Below are 11545 nucleotides of genomic sequence, written 5' to 3'. Positions count from 1 at the left end.
AGCACTGAGAACCCAGAACTTGCTGTTTTGATTTTCCTTTTGCTTAGCTAAAAATTTTCAGTTAAAGTAATTATTTTTAATTTCCTCACTTTGCCCAGAGATATGCATAGAAAAAAAAAATTCAACTGGAGGCATAATACTCTCTGGAGAGCTGCTGGGCTGCAGGATATGGGATATTCACATCTTCGGGCATTACAGCTCTGTGACTTCGCAGGCTCCCGACTGGCATGGAGGAGTCTCCTCCTTCTGTGCTTTAACACTGCCACCCCCTGGCACATCGACACTTCCAGGGATGGAAGCCATGGCTTCTCTGGACAATCTGTGCTGGCTTCTCTGGCAATTGTTCTTACCACCCACACAGGGGAGAATTTCTTCCCACTATCTAATGTAAATCAGAGGATCGCAGCATGGTTTGGGTTGGGAAGGGCTTTTAAAGCTCATCTCATTCCAAGACCCCTGCCATGAGCAGGAACACTTTCCATGGGCAGGGACACCTTCCAGTAGATCAAGGTGCTCCAGGTCCTGTGCAAACTGGCCTTGAATATTTCCAGGGATGGGGTGTCTACTACCTCTCTGGGCAAACTAAATTCCCAAATTTGGCACTATGACTCTGGGGACATCCAATGAAGCCGCCAGTGGGTACATCTAAACAAACAAGAGGAAGTGGCACTTCATGTGGTGTCCTTGGGCTCTGCAGCCACCCATGACCCTGGGGCCTGTGGCTGCCCTTGACCCCTGGCCACTCAGCCACCTTCAACCACTGAGTCCCCTAGCAGCCCTTGACCCCAGAGTCCTTTGGCCTCCTGTGATTCCAGAGTCTTCAGCCACCCTTGACCCATGAATTCTGCCATTGCTTTGACCCTGGTATGCCCTCAATCCCCTGGTCTCTAGGTTGTCTGTGACCTGGGTTCTTTGGTTGCCCTCAACCTCCAGGTCTGGCAGCCACTCTCAAACCCCAGCCCCCCTAGGCCCCTGACCACCCTCTGCACCATGCTTGAGCCCAGGTCCCCAGCTGCCCTTGATCCCAGGGTCTTCAGCCACCCTCCACGGCCACTAAGGGCAGTGGGGGACCAGCTGCTTCTTCTCTGCTCCCCCCCACACAGATTCACCTCCTCTGGTGCACTGCATCTCTCCCCTGTGATCCTCTTTGGCACATAGCTCGTCCCTCATCTCATCCCCTCAGCATCTTGCTTGAAAACCACACAATCTCCATATCCAGGTGCAAAGTGCTCCCCCAAACCCCTGTGAGATGATCTTATCATTGGTCCTCGAGAAACCCCATTGGATCAGCCCTTCCCCTCCAATAGGGGTGCCCAGGAAACCCCCCACCCTCAAAGGTTAAAGCCTCTTCCCAAGGCAGAGTCAGCCCCATCATCATCATCCTCACTGGCCACGCCTGTCCCACAAAACCCTCAGTGCACCCCAAGTCCACCCCAAGACCCCATCACTCACATCCCCTCCAAATCCCACTGCTTTTCCCAGCCACCTCCCAATATTGTAGACTCCCCAAAACCATTCAGTGTCCTCTCAAAATGCCCTCGTGTCACCCAAGACCCTCCCAAACTCCTTCTACCCCCTCTCATCACCCACATTCCCCCAGGTCACCCCAGCCACCTCCCCCCACTTTTAAAGGACCCCCCCAGCTCATATGTCAGCAGGAAGTTGGGTTTGGCAGCCCTTGTAGTGCCTTAGGAATCCCCTGGATTTGGATGAGACACCTCTCTGGGTCACCACAACAGGTTCACATTTCCCACCATTTAAGACCACTTCAACCTCATCACCATGTTGTCTTAATTTAAACCCTTAAAATAACAGAAAATGAGGGTTTCCCCTGATTTCTAATCTCCCAGATGATGAGAAAAGGGAAGTTTCCTCAGTTTAAACCCTTAAAATTGTGAAAATTGAGTATCTTTCCTCAGTTAAAATCCCTAAAAGGAGGGAAAACAGAATTCCCCCCTCAATTCAGTTGACCAAATTTTTTCCCCCTCTCGCCACCATGGTTTAGTTGAGGTGTTAGGGCATGGGTTGGACTCGATGATCTTAAAGGTCTCTTCCAACCTAATGATTCTGTTATTTTCCCCTCAAAAGCCACAATTTTTGTGGCTTTTTGACATCTTTTTCCCTCATGAAGGTGTGAGAAATTGGAAAGATAGATGTCCTGAGAAGATCCCCTAAAATATAGGGTTCACAAATGTTCTACTCTGACACAGCTCCCTGACAAGTCATCACTGCATGACCCCTGTTCCACGGCTCATATGAAAGAAAAGCATTGCCTTCCTTTCAAATGGATTTGTAGTTCTCCTTTCAAAAGTAAAGTCTTCTCGATGTAAATTTTAAAGTGCACATAAAGAGGTTTCTCTCAATTTAAATCACTTAAAAAATGAGGGATTCACCCTCCATTTAACCCTCAAAGTTATGAAAAAGGAGCATTGGCCTTTGATTTAAACCCCTAAAAGTCTTTCCCATTCCATATAAATTGTAAAATAATGGAAAATTGGGATTCCTTGTCAATTGAAACCTTTAATATCAGGGGAAACATAACATTTTCTCATTTAAATCCATAAAATCCCAAATAAAGGAAGGTCTCACTCAACTGAAGCACAGAAAAAAATAATAAACAAGGTTTTCCGCTCAATTTAAAGCCTTTTCTCCCTCCAAATCCCCAGGTGAGGAGGATAAGGATGATGAGGGGATGAAGCTCCACACCTATCTCTGACTCTGCCTTCTCTGCATCATAGAGTGAGCTGCCTCCAGACTGCCCCTCTGAGCTGTTGTGTTTTAGGGGTCCTCACCCTGCATCACCTCCTTCACAGGGAGATGTATTCATTTCACTGGGAGAATGCACAGCTGCCCTGTGCTTGGGTGACCCACAGATTCCCCCACATCCCCAAACTGCTCCCCCAGTTTGCCCCAAGCTGGTGCAGGGGCTGCTGCAGTAGCTGCCCTACCCCATGTGTGTCACCTCCCCTACAAAGACAGGTGAGGGCCCCCGAAATTTTTAGTGGGTTCTCCACCCCTTAGACCTCCTCCCCATCTCCTTCTTACCCCCCTTTCCTCATGGGAATTCCCCCAGATTTCTCCCTCCCTTCCAGACACTCCTCACCCTCATCAGCAGCTCTGTGGCCAGGTACTCAGGTAAGTGTTGAAGGCAATGGGGTGTGACTGGTGACCAGGGGGTCGAGAGTGACTAGGGGACAAAGGAGTTGAAGATGGTGTAGTCCTGCTGGGGACCCTGGGGTTTTGGGGGTGGGGATGTTGTGGAAAGTTGTGGAGGGCCTGGGCATCAAGGAGGGTGAGGGCAGTGAGGGACCCAGGGATCAAGGTGGGCTTGATGTGTGCCCGAGAGGGCCAATGGCATCCTGGCCTGGATCAGGAACAGTGTGGCCAGCAGGAGCAGGGAGGTCATTCTTCCCCTGTACTCAGCACTGGTGAGGTCACACCTTGAGTGCTGTGTCCAGTTCTGGCCCCTCAGTTTGGGAAGGACATTGAGATGCTTGAGTTGTGTCCAGAGGAGGCAACGAGGCTGGTGAGGGGCTTGGAACACAAACCCTGTGAGGAATGACTGAGGGAGCTGGGGTTGTTCAGTTTGGAGAAAAGGAGGCTCAGAGGTGACCTTGTCACTCTCTACAGCTTCCTGAAAGGTGGTTGTAGACAGGTGGGGATTGGTGTCTTCTCCAGACAAACACTGGCTTAATGAGAGGACACAGTTTTAAGCTGCACCAGGGGAAGTTTAGGTTGGGCATCAGGAAAAAATTCTTCACAGGAGTGATTTGGAACTGGAATTGTCTGCCTGGGGAGGTGGTGGAGTCACCATCCCTGAGCATATTTAAAGAAAGATTGGACGTGGCACTCAGTTCTATGGTTTAGTTGATGAGGAGGTCTTAGATCATAGGTTGGACTTGATGTTCTCAAAGGTCTTTTCCAACCTAGTTCATTCTGTGACTCTGCAGTGGAGATGACAGCCATGAAAGCTGATGCTGGTTCTTTCCCTCCAGGTGTTCCCCAGCCTGGATGTGTGCCCTGGCTGCCCACCTCACTGTTCAAACCCTTTGTTATTTTTACCAGAGCCTGGGGATGGCATCACCACCTCATTGTTCTGGATATGTGGTGAGGAGCTGAAGGCATGTGGCTTTCCGGGTTTTCCGCATCTTGCTAAAAGGAAGGGTGTGTGGATGAGGCTTATTTTTGAGGAAAACAAAGATGCCATGCTTAAAACAGAGCTGTCCTTTATAGCTTCAAGCAAGAGTTTGCCAGGGAAAGGTGCCAATTTCAGTGGCAATGAAGCTGGAGCATGAGGATTCAAAAGACACTCTCTTCTTCCCAGATTGGATTGGGTGTTGAATCAGGAGAAGGAAATCTTTTGTGTGTTGACATAAGAAGAGTTTAATAATTGAAATAAAGTTAAATATAATGCAAACAATAATGATTATAGGGATGGTAACAACAACAATAATAATAATGAGAGCCCCAGAAAGACAAGTGATACACAGGACAATTACTCACCACCTGCTGACCGATGCCCCGATTGTCCCTGAGCAGTGACTGTCCCTTCCTGGCTGACTGCCCACAGTTTACATACTGGATGTGATGTTCTCTGGTGTGGTGCATTGGATTTGCACAGCCTGGTTTTTGATAGCAGGGGAGCCATGGAGGTGGCTTCTGTGAGAAACTTCTAGAAGCTTCCACAGCATCGGGTAGAGCCAGTGTCTGATGGCACCAAAGATGGACATGCTGTTGGCTAGGGCTGGGCCAATTAGAGATGGTGGTAACGCCTCTGTGGTAACGTATTTAAGAAGAAATAAAAACAAAGGTTGGGGCACAGTTTTAATTCCAGTCAGAGAAGAGCAGAGTGAGGATATGTGAGACAAACAACTCTGCAGACACCAAGGTCAGTGGAGAAGGATGGGAAGGGAGTGCTGCAGGCACTGAAACTGAGATTCCTCTGCAGCCCATGGTGAAGCAGTTGTCCCTTTGCAGCCCATGGAGATCCATGGAGGGTGTGGAGATCCACCTGCAGACTGTGGAGACCCACACCAGAGTGGGTGGATGCCTGAGAGGAGGCTGTGACCCAGCAGGAGACCCATGGAGAGAGGGGCCCTGCTCCCATGCTGGAGCAGCTGTCCTTGGTGGACTGCACCCCGTGGAAGAGTGACCCATGCCACGGCAGTTTTGAGGGGAGTATGCCCATGGGATGGACTCTGGTTGCAGGAATTCCCAGAGAGCTGCTGTTTGTGAGATGGAGCCATGTTGGAGAAGTTCATGGAGAACTGTCTCCCATGGGAGGGATCCCACAGTGCAGCAGGGGAATGACTCCTCTCCCTGATCAATGGAAGAAGCCATGGGTGATAAACTGACCATAACTCTCATTCCCCGTCCCCTTGCACTGCTGGGGTAGGCAGCAGAGCTGGGAAGGAGGGAAGATTGCAGGGAAGATGTTTTTAGGGGCTTGTTTTACTTCTCATTATGCTGCTCTGATTTTGTTAGCAATAAATTCATGTTATCTCTCACAGCTGAGCCTGTTTTGCCCTTGATAGTATTTAGTGAGCAATTTCTCCTAGTCCTCATCTCAACTTATGGATCCTTCATTAAGTTTTATCTCCTCTGTTTAGCTGCAGCAGAGGAGTGAGTAAGTGGCCTTTTTGAGTTCCTGGCATCTGGCCAGTGTCAACCCATGACATGTGGAATATCACTCTAGCCAGTTTGGGTCAGCTGTCCTGGCCATGCTCCTTGTCCAGCTCCTTGTCCAGCTCCTCTCTGGCACAGCATGGTACAAGGAAAAGTCCTTGATTCAGAGTAAGCACTACTGAGCAAAAATGTCAGTGTGTTCTCAACCTTATTCTCATACTAAATCCAAACCCCAGCATGTTGCCCGGTACTGAGAAGAAAGTGAACTCTATCCCAGCTGAAAGCAGGACAATGGAAAATGCTGGCAGCACAGAGAAACATGAGGCCTGCCAGGAGAGGGGTGGAGGGGCTGCACAAATCCTTGACCACCAGAGCATCAAAGAGAAAAGAATATGAGGAGGCTGAGCTGGGAGGGGTAACACGAGGGAGCAGGATGTTAATGGAAAAGCAAAGGCTGCTGTGGCCAGGGGATCCACAGACAGAATGAAGGGAGGTAGATGAAGAAGAGCTTCATTCACTCCTCAGCAGGAAAGAAGAGCAGACAGAGGAGGATGCAGGGAATGTAGAGGAGTTTGGTAATTTGTTTTTTTTTAGTTTTAATCTTCATAAAACTGCAGATGTGACCAGATAGATTATGAAAGGGGAGGTGAGAAACCAGTGCACAAGAGAAAAGGTAGGATGAAGGAGAATGTAGATGTATACAATGTGTTCAGTGTGGGGTGTCTGGGAGAGATTCTGAATATGCTGGAGAGAACAGGAAGAGGAACAAGCCCAGCCAGAAAAAGAGAGTTTATCAGCCAATCTTCAGGGTGATATTGAATAATTGTTCATTGGATGCTTCTGTGTTTGAGACCTTTTATGCCACAGAAAATGAACTCAGGTGGTTTTTGGCTTATGACATGTCTGGGTATCCCTGTCAGAAGAAACTCCAGAGCCCCAACAGAGCTATTGCTAAAACCCAGACAGAAGAGGGATCCTAGAGGTATGTGTGTACAACAATTACTGCATTGTTATGGTCGGTGTCTGAACCCTGGCTACTTGGGCTTGTTCCATGTCCCCAGCCCCAGGCCCTCAAAGCTCCCACCAAGGACCAAGCCTCCATTGGCTCCTGAAGAGGATGATGAGCTGGAGGCAGGCCATGTTTTGGGCATCTTGCAGGAGTTTGCTGAGGGCTGTCCCAAAACAGAGGGCTGAGTTAAATCACAGTGCTGAAACTGTGTGGACAGTCACCTTCAGGAGCCAGTTCCATGCCCACAAGATTTCAGATGGCTTCATGGAAGGGGTCATTTTTCAAAGCTAAGGAAGTGCAACTGCAGAATGAAAATCTACTGTTGCTCCCTTAGCAGAGCCAAAACAGGGAATCCTTCTCCACTGCAGCTCACAGCATCAGTCAGGCAGACTTCCTCTCCTCATCCTTAGACCTCTTGTTCTCAAGTCAGTCTCAGGAAGAAGTTGGGAGACTGGGCTCAGTCCAGTGATTAGGCAGGTCCCATGAAAATGAGGGACTGCAGGGCCTGGAAAGAGTGCTCAAGGTGGCCAAATTGGATGTGTAAACTGATGTGAGTTGTCGTAGCAGGTACCTTGAATGGTCCATGGGGAGAAAGAGGAACTTCCATGAGTTCAGTCAAAGCAGATACAGGGCCAAGGACCAGTTCTGACATATTATATCCACAAATGATATAAGAAGGACCTCAAAGGACATAAGAAGGACCTTCATAAGATTACAGGACTCCTCATAGGATATACAGGACTCCTAGGATATAAGAAGGACCTTCTCCACAGCACTATTCTCCCTTGCATGTGAACTCTGCTTTGGAACATTATTGCTTTAAAGAACAAACCTGAAAACTGTTAATCTAAACAGTTCTGCTTTTAAAGAAGTTTCAGGCTTGGCTCTGAATATGCGTTTTGAGACTTGTGGCTGTTTGCAAAAAGAAGCATCACAGGAGCACAGTGCCAATCCTTGCCAATCCTTGTTTTGAGCTGTCTGTCCCGAGAACACTGTATGGAAACAAAGCTTTTGTTTAACCTATTTATGTGGGCACCCCATGAAGGTGATTGTCTACCTGGCCAAATCTGTAACTCTGGCTGCCTGAATGCCATCATCACATAGAAAGCACTGGGGGAAATAACTGTGGGCTGTTATCCAAGTAATGTGCCAGAGTTTATTAATGGAGAGATGTCATTGAGGTTGCTCTGACTGACTGCAAAAAAGCCAGGACAAGAGGCAAACATGAACCCCTACTCATGGTTGGTGCAAGCCTCAGGTTCTGCTTGTAGGCTGACCCCAGGAACTCCATTTCTCACACAATGGAGGGGAGAGATCAGCCTGAAAACCTTCTCCTCTTTACTCCTGCTGCAGTAGCTTTGTCCTTGTGGTTGATATTATGAAAACTGCAGACTGTGGACCCTTGTGTCTGTGTTTGTGGAGAGGAACAGGAAACATGAGAATAATGCTCTGACCAGGTGGTGTTAGAAGCCAAAAAGCTCTTCATTTATTTAGGCTGAACCTGCCTTGCTTGTCCACCCAGGCACTGTTGTCCACATGTACCCAGCCAGCAGATAATGGGCAGATGGAAAGTAAATGAGTGAAGAATCTCTCCAGACAGGAAGCTCTCCAGCTGTGCTGAGACAGTAGGTTTCACATCCTGAGAGATCTCTAGCAGATCATTCCCCATATCTGGAACAACAGGAGGCCCTAAGCAATGAGAGGAACAAGCCTTGCATGTTGCTTCCGTGGACTCAGAAAATAAAAGGCATAAATGAATGCTCCTCAGAAAGCCTTGGAAATGCCTTTGTGATTAAAAGGCATCTGCTTGATACCTTTCCCTGGCACTGGAGCCAGCTAATAAACTGCCTTTCTCTTCCAAACACCCAAATTACATGTTCAGAATATCTATGGCCCCAGATGTGCCCCAAGGTTGTTTAGGGTGGTGCATGTTGGGCTAGGGACCACTGGTGGTGACAATTTAACAGGTGAATCCAGCACTCAGGAACTGATGACCTGTTCATATGGAGTCACCAAAGAAAAGCAAAAATGTACTGCTCCAGTCACTGGACCATGTGCAATAAATGGTGGGTTTGGACAACATGGAATCATAGATTAGAATCACAGAATAGCTTGAGCTGGAAGGGACCCACATGGATTATGAAGTGCATCTCCTAGCCCTGCACAGGACCATCCCAAGAACTCCACCATGTTCCTGAGAGTGTCATCCAAACACTTCTCCAACTCTGGCAGGCTTTGTGGTTGTGATTATGTCCCTGGGGAGCTGGGGACTTTGGACATAATCTCCATGTTGCCTAAGACTATACAAGTCCAGAGACACACTGTGCTGATCCCTGTACATGGCTTCAAAACAAAATCCCAAGTAAATATGTAGTCAGGATGATGATAAATTCACTGAGCACTGAATTAAGGTATTGAGAAAATACACAAAATATTTGAAATAGAAAGTGTACTCTTGCACACTTTCCTCTGGACATAGTCAAGGCCCATCAATATGAATATCACCTTTGCTGTCCTTCTCACTATAATAGGTCATCCAAAGAGAAAAGGCTGGAGCACCATGTTTAGGCAGTACCTCTGATATTTATGTAAGTCATAGGAGATGCAGTGTTGAACACATTTACCCTCAATACCTCACACCCAGTGCTAGACACATTTCTAGGAGGTGTTACAGGCTACATGGCAAATACCTCTGCTCTTTGCACCTATAACTGGAAATGAGTTTAAAATTACTTGAAAATAAACCCCATCAAAAGTGAATGAATATATCTTCTCTAAACTTTCTCCTTCTGTGCCCCTCTGGTATCCCATACTGGCATTGTGTAGGAAAATGCACATCCATGCTGCAGCAGTTGTTTTTATGCTGCCCTGTATTTGCCATAAGAACTGGTCCTAGAAAAACATTTTGCTCTTGCTGTACATCTCACCCAGTTTCAGCAGAGTTTATAGAGAGGAAAGGGACAGATGGAGGCCTCTCTTATCTCTCCAAGCTGGAAAAAATATTTCATTATAATCCCATTATTTTCATGGCAAAATATTTTATCTGAACTAAATTTTAACTAATCACAGGTAAGTCTTCATCATTATAAAGACCAACTACAGCCAAAGGAGCAATTAACTACTGCTCATTTCTGTAACATCAAACACAAGGTACAAATCTAACTAAATTGTATTCTGCATATATATGTACTTATACATTCATATGTGTATATAGAAATAGACACATATGCATGCACTAAATCAGCACCCATTCGCCACAAGAGGGCAGACAAAGAATATGAAAATCATTTGTCCAGCATGTTCCCTGCACATGGCAATGAGCAAATCATTCAGTGGCCAGAAGATATCACCACTGTTTTCTTTAATCATCTCCAATGACTTTCTTATTACAGAATCACTGCAATAGTTTGGTTTGAAAGGCACCAAAGTTCATCTAGTTCACTCTTCCTGAAATGAGCAGGGACGTCTTCAACTAGACCAAGTTGCTCAGAGACCTGTCCAGCCAGGCCTTGAGCACTTCCAGGCATGTGACAACCATAGCTTCCCTGGGCAGCCTGTGCCAGTGTCTCACCACCCTTGTACAAAACATTTTCTTAATATCTAAACTAAATAATCCATCTTTTAACTTAAAACCATTACCCCTTGTTCTAGTGCAACAGGCCCTTCTAAAAAGTTTTTATCCTGAATCTCAAGCCTTACAGCAAGTTCATAGGGCACAGTTTGATGGCTGTTTTTGGTTTTGTTTATTTGTTTAGAAATTTTCTGCATTTTTCAAGGATGAAATGGTATGTGCTAACAGTGGTTCATCATGTGTTAAGCCCAAGAAATGTCACAAGTGAAAGGTAAGAAACTTCCTCAGTGCTGTGGCCAAAACCTCTTTCATGGATGGCATTGGTGTTGGCATGTGTGTGTCTGGAGAAATGGAGAAGTCAGTAGGACCTGTATGTCTACCCACTTTTCATTGGGCATAAGTGGGTATTCACTTATGTATGGTAAAAGGACTGGTCCCTTATCAAGAATGTCTTACCTGAGAGCTGAAATGACTGAGATCAAAACCTAGCATGGATAGGTTTGTCCATTTTCATAGTCCTTAGTCCTGGGAACAGCTGATTTCATCCATTCAGTTGTGAAGTGTGCTATCAGCAAGAGGGACCTTTTGAAAATATCCAATGAGCAAAGAAGAACTTCTCTTCATTTATGATATGGAGAGGATAAAAATACGGTAATCTTGATGCTAGACAGCAAATCCAAAGAAGCACACCCCTTCATCCAGGATATGCTTGTAATATGGCATCTAATAATATAGACAAACCTTCTAGATGGGCCATGAGATCCGTAAGGATCACTGTCTAATAAAAAGTGCCTTTGACCTGAGGAGGAGAAAGGGTGTACAGTCTAACCCCAGAAGCTGCATGCTAATTTCTTAACAAAAATCTTTACACTTTCATATGAGGAAAGCATACTCATGCTTTATAGGGATACTGAGGCTCTTCATGGAAGATTCCTGTTCAGAGCTTTGCTCAGTGGGATGATGGATGTCAGACCCTCAAAGCAACAACAGAATGGCAGAATCACTTATAACATTTGCAACACATCCAGAGATCCCATCCCCAACTGGCTTCTCTCAAGGAAACCTGGAAATTATTTTAAGGAATTGATATATCCAACCTGGGCTGAAAAGCTGGGATTTACACCAGCAAGAGGTACACCCACAACCAGCAAAAAAAGTCCCCAAATTCTGTTTCCTGACTACAGGAGGGACTATTTTCCCTTAATTTTGAATCCATCACCACTCCCTTGTTCACAGGAGAAGGTTGGAGCTTCTTGTGGGCGACTCATCTACTGAAGAATTAGATGAATCACAAGCTAGAAGAGCTTCTATTTCCCTCCATGAGCTGTGGAGGTTATCAG

Source organism: Cinclus cinclus, chromosome 2 (assembly GCF_963662255.1).
Source record: "Cinclus cinclus chromosome 2, bCinCin1.1, whole genome shotgun sequence".
Classification (NCBI taxonomy): Eukaryota; Metazoa; Chordata; class Aves; order Passeriformes; family Cinclidae; genus Cinclus; species Cinclus cinclus.
The sequence above is the reverse complement of the archived record's forward strand: the minus strand, read 5'-3'. Positions refer to the sequence as shown.